At 30.1% G+C, this 5,906-nt stretch overlaps 1 non-coding gene across 1 annotated transcript; it reads right to left on the bottom strand.

The window, feature by feature from the left end:
• Positions 1-3,580: 3,580 nt before the first annotated feature.
• LOC145271612 (U1 spliceosomal RNA) lies at positions 3,581-3,743 on the bottom strand. The gene has a single exon (XR_013866018.1). It is a non-coding gene; the product is annotated as a U1 spliceosomal RNA (small nuclear RNA).
• Between the last annotated feature and the right edge of the window lie 2,163 nt (positions 3,744-5,906).

A 5,906-nucleotide genomic window follows, 5' to 3' on the forward strand; every position in this document is an offset into this window, starting at 1 on the left:
CAGTTAAAAGAATTTTTTAAAGTTCAGATAGAATTTAAGAATTGACAGTATTGTAAATAAGTATTTAATAATAGTATAAAAATAATTAATGTAGAAGCAATTCGATCGCTGGCTTATAGTGAACTATTTTACTTTTATTTTAAATTATATTTTATATTAAATTAAATATTTCCGCGTATAATATGTATCAGAACAATATAAGTTATAATTATCTTTGGTTGGTTAAAAAAAAAAAACTATTTTATACTAAATAAAAAAAAGTTTTTTTTTATCATGCATGTATTTATTTATTTCTAAAACTATCATTTATTTAAAAAAAAAATTGTTTTCTAATACTGTCAATTTCAAAATCGTATCTTTTTATCGTTTCTAATTAATAAAAATGACGCGTAAAAAATTGTTTAAGAAATTGTTTATTCATAAAATGACGTCATAATGTCTCTATCCAATCAATGGCATTCTTTAATAGGTGTCAGACGACCGCTGTTCCTTTTGTATCTTCCTAATTTCCATTTGCCTAAAGTTAGGCAACGCCAAAAATAGCCGAAAAAGCAAGTTGTTGTTGTTGTTGTTTTTAAGCGAAATTACATTTATTAAAATCCATTATTTCTGAGTAACTTTTTTTACAGAAAGATAACACCCTGAATTTTATCATATAGAAAGCAGAATAATATAAAACTGTTTCTACTACTTTTAATTAAATTTGAAATGTTAAATTTTCCCCAAAAGTTATCAATTGGCGTTTTTGTTTTGTTTTGCACAAAAAACGTATATAAATAGTTTTAAAAAAAAAGAAAGAAAGAAGGTTTTTCAACGAATTAATTTGTTTATTTCTTGTCTAACTAAGATATAGGGTGATTTTTCCAGAATATGCAAAAATATTATAATATAAGTACCTGGATTTCAAATAATTCCAGTTATTCATATAGGCAACCAATTACTTCGAATCGATTTGATTACTCTGTTTACATTTGTACTTGATAAAAAGCAAACTACGGAAGACCAAACAGGCCAAAAGAAAGCTTATTTTTCAGTGACGAAAATTTCAATGTATTATTAACGCTGAGGATGGACAGTACCAGATGGGTGACCATTTGTATGAGTTTGGTTTTTAATGTGTATGTGTGTGGGGGCCAGGCTCTCCAAAATGGGGAGGGGGCAATTTAAAGCAGAATAAAAAAAATTATTTCAGCGCGTTTGGTTCACCGTAGTCGAAAGGCGGCAAACGTTTCCAAACTGGATCAAAAAAATGATATTTTTAACACAAAGGCCACAATATTTATCGATTTGTTTTTGTATCAATTCTTCAAAGCATGCCCTGTTTACTAATGGCCATGCTTGCTAAAAAAAAATTGTTAATTTATTTATCAAATATTTTAAAATGGCTTTTTAAGTATAAATATTAAATTTTTTTGTTGTTTTGCTTAACTTAAATTAAGTATTTTACTTAACAAATTCACCGAATTTCACACTTCAAAACTCAAAAGCGGGATAATTAAACACAATCGACATTTTGATATTCAGACATCAAAATAAGGTATGCAAACAATTTTTTTAATGTATAATCCCGTCCCTTACAACAACACAATGTTTTGTTCGGTTTCAGATGATTATTTTAAGCATCTTTGATACCCCCTCAAAACAAGGGAGGGGTTGAAAGCAAAAAAATATAGATATATAAATATTGTTTCTAAAAAATACTGTTATAATGTTCATTCTTCTCTAAATAATCGCTGAAAATTTCGTATTGGTTGGATAATTACCTGATTTTTAGTAGATTTTTAAAAAGACGGTTCGTCAAAAAGTACTTGTCTGCCCCCCTCCAGTTTTGGCGGTGCCTACCTAAAGTGCAAGAGGGCCAGATTTGGTGTCAGAAAAAAAATCGGTTTGTGTGAAGAAACGAAAATATTTTGTTTTATCATAAAAATAATTTGTCCAATCATGAGAAGTGTATGGTATATCCAAATTGATGAAATTAAGAAAGTGAAAGGAGGGAGTGTGGTCATTTTTTGGCTCGTTTGGCACTTTTTGGTATTTTTACCTGAATGCACGACGGGCGGCCATCTTGCTTGCCAAACTGTAGTGATTACGTTAGATAAAGAATGTCTTCAAATATGAATAAGTACACGTTTGCGCAAGAAATAAATGCGATATTCGTTCTCAGCGTACGCAACAACTGTTAAAAGTTGACAATTCAAGGGTGAATGCCGATTGTTCCGTAAATTAAAAAAATACTGTTTTATGGTAATAATTATATCATATGTATGTGATATCTAGGGACTGCCAAACGATTGTGAAGATTGGACTTCATGTTTCCGTGACGTCAGATTTATGTTAACTATACGAACTATGGAAAAGCAGAAGCGAATTAATGATTTTTAAAACCTTTGTTTATCTTCCTCAAACTGCAATTAATAATCTTTGTTATATATTTTTTATAAAGTTTAAAGATTTACACAGTTTAACGATTAATAATATTATAAACATTTGTATATTTAATATGAAATACAGTTTTACTGAATGTTCATTTAGTTACTTACGGGGTTCCCTATTTTCTTCGGTAAAAAAGACTAGAAAATATGAGGGGGCTACAAAATGCTTAATATTTGTGCAATAATATTTTCAAATTGTTTTTAATCTGGCGGTAAAATCGCTGAAAAGCGTCATGTTTACATTAAAACTTAATATTAAAAAAATATTTAAACACAATTAATTAAAAATATATGTTGTAACGGAACATTTTGAAATAATGGACATTTAATAGTTTTAATCGTTTAAAAATTAATTAATTTTTAATAAGTTTCTTTTTCTTGGCAATTCAACTGATTATAGTATATATTAACTCGGAAAACCCCTATTAAAAACATAATATTAAATTTATATCATTTTTAATTGCAATTTCAAGGTAATTTTTTGTTCAATATGTGTATTTAAATGTTTAAAAATTAAATATGTTCGGTGCAAGTCTATAAATGGTCCACTAGTAATATTTTTTACTATAAAAAGCTGAAAAAAAATCTTTATAATGTACGTACTTGTCACTGCATGAAAATGTCATATTCCAAAAATCACGTAAATCGACCAAGTAGGTTTTTTATTTAAGAAAATCAAATATTATGAGACATTTTATTGAAGAAAAAATTCCCACTATCTTGTTTTTGAATGATAAACTGCTAGCGACACCTATTGGAAATGTTGGGAATATAAGACCAGAAAGGGGCAGAAAATCGACTTTCCACACTAGAAAAAAACTTGGAAAATTTAGACATGTATAAGTTTTTGAGGATGTTGAAAACGAAAATAACGTTTAAAATTCCTGCAAACGTATGGGTGCTCAATTTACGTAAAATTCTTCATATATTGGAAACTACTCGTTTGCTGGAATTTTAAACTTTTTTTCGTTTTCAACATCCCCCAAAACTTATAAATGTCTTAATTTTCCAAGTTTTTTTTTCTATAGAGAAATGGCCTGTTTCTTGGTATTACAGAGATTAAGGGTGATTAAGCGGAGGGAGTACAGACCTACGAGTGAGAGGTACTTGGAAGAAATAGGAAAGGATTTCTGATTTTGATTGTATTATCGGGGTAAGCGCGTACGCAGACCCCACACTTAGAAATAGCACGTCCGAGTCGTCCACATTTGGGATGATCGCAAAGGTCAACCCAACCGCAGTGCAATGGATGGGCCTCGCTCTGGGGGAATGGCCTTAGTGATCACCGTTACTCCTACGTAAGGTAAGGCTATTTATTTGCACCCCCACCGAGCAAATTAGGCACAAGGACGATTTTTAAAGGAGTGAAGGAGAAATGGGGACCAACTCCCCGGGGAGTAGAGGAGCTGGATAGTGACAATTGGTATGAAGGGTTGCCCCTATATTGACCAAGGTCTTATATGTGGGGTCGCCCCCACATATGGTCTTTGCTTGACACTTGTTGGCCAGGCCCCGAAGGACCACGGCCTGACCTATATAAGGTAAGTATGTTTTTTTACGGTGCCACTTCTATACTCACCACCGACAAACAATAATAAATAACTAAAATACCTCCATAAAATTCTCACCAATATGATCATATCACAACTTTTTTATTAACTAATAACAATAATCCATAACTAATAAGTTACTATCATTTAAACTTACCAACATTTTCACAAAATACCTCAATTCTTAACGAACTTACATTTTACTGTAATATTTAATGTCAAGGTCGTTTACATGTGAACAACATAAATTCATAATCTTTTCAATGAGAACAAATACAAACGAATGAAAACTTTTAGAATTCAAACCAAAGCACTAAACCAAAAACTTATTTATGTAATTAAATCAAACAGTTTTGTATTTCATTAATTGGCACTTGTACAGTTTAATCAAGACATAAAAAAATATTGAAAAATAAAGAGTTATATTGTACGTACCCGTTATGGAATAAAGTTATCCGAATAAAAAGTAACTAAATTTCATCAAGTACTTTTTTACTGAGGAAAATCAAATTTTAGTGAAATCGAACTATTATCGCTATTTGGCTGTTTACGTACACGAGGAGAAAGGGGTGGTTTTAAACGAAAAATTGATTTACAAAGGACAAAATGAAACACAAAATTTAAAAAGAAAACAGAAACTTTGTCAAATAAGTGAAAAAAAGCTAAAATATATATTTTTTTTGCTCATGTTTCAAAATAATCTCATCAAAACTTGACAAACTGTAAGCAGTGATTGGAGTTATCTCCCCCTGGCGCACCCTTCTCCTAAGCGAAAAAAGATGGCCGTTACCCGATCGACCTCATTAAAATTTGATCAAATTAAGTGATTTTTTTTTGCATGAAAACTTTATTCTATAACGAATACATACAATATATTTTTTTCAATATTTTTATTTTTTGATGTCTTGATAAAAATGTGTAAGCACCCATTAATCATATCAAAGCACGGAGGAAACAAAATTAAAAATTACGATCTGAAGAGTTATTTTCCCTTAGATGAGCAGTAATTTAAAAAATGCCAAAGACGCTATATTTTTTTGTTCATATATTAATCTCATAGCGTCGTCGTCATCGTCATGGTCGCCGTCGTCGTCGTCGTCGTCGTCGTCGAGATAATCGATAATATAGCATAGTTCCTGGCTTTACTACAACAGTTATTTTACGCAAACAACGCTGATAATTAATGTAAATGATATAAAATATACTTTTAAAAGTTATATTTGTGACGACAGAAGGAACACAGATTTAGTTTATCAATTTTAATGTAATTACGAAAAAAAAGCAGTTATTTATTCTGCTAATTTACTAGCGATCTTTCAAAAACAAATTAAAAATAACCAAATTTTTATGTGTAATTATTTTATATACTAGAATCATGTATACAGATTTTTTTACAAATAAATTTTGTTCACTTTTATTTTTGAGAAAAAATATTTTTCTCAGTACGCTACAGTACACACAGTTTTATATATATATATATATATATATATATATATATATATATATATATATATATATATATATATATATATATATATATTAGTAGGGTCCAAGCAAATTACAAGGCGATCTGAATGTTTTTCAGTATCAATTTGTGTTCTGTTATATTTTTTCTCATATTCACATCTGCTAGTCGGGACATTTTACAACATTGCGCTACTTCTCTATTAAAGGAGGGGGTAATACATGGGAGGGCGCAAAACATGACAAGGAAAGCCAGAATGGTAACAACGCGACACATGGCTGAAATACGCAAACAAACTAGAAACAGCTACTACACTTCCATCGTTTGTCGTTGATTGCATGTAAAACATCATATTTAAGTCTGGAATTATAAGTTAAGGTCATCGTAAAGTTAACGGAATCGAATCTGATAAAAATAAGTCGCAATTTTCATAATGTAATCATGTGATTATTGTTTTGT

The sequence above is a fragment of the Euprymna scolopes genome, chromosome 46 (assembly GCF_053919585.1).
Source record: "Euprymna scolopes isolate OS-2025 chromosome 46, ASM5391958v1, whole genome shotgun sequence".
Lineage (NCBI taxonomy): Eukaryota > Metazoa > Mollusca > Cephalopoda > Sepiida > Sepiolidae > Euprymna > Euprymna scolopes.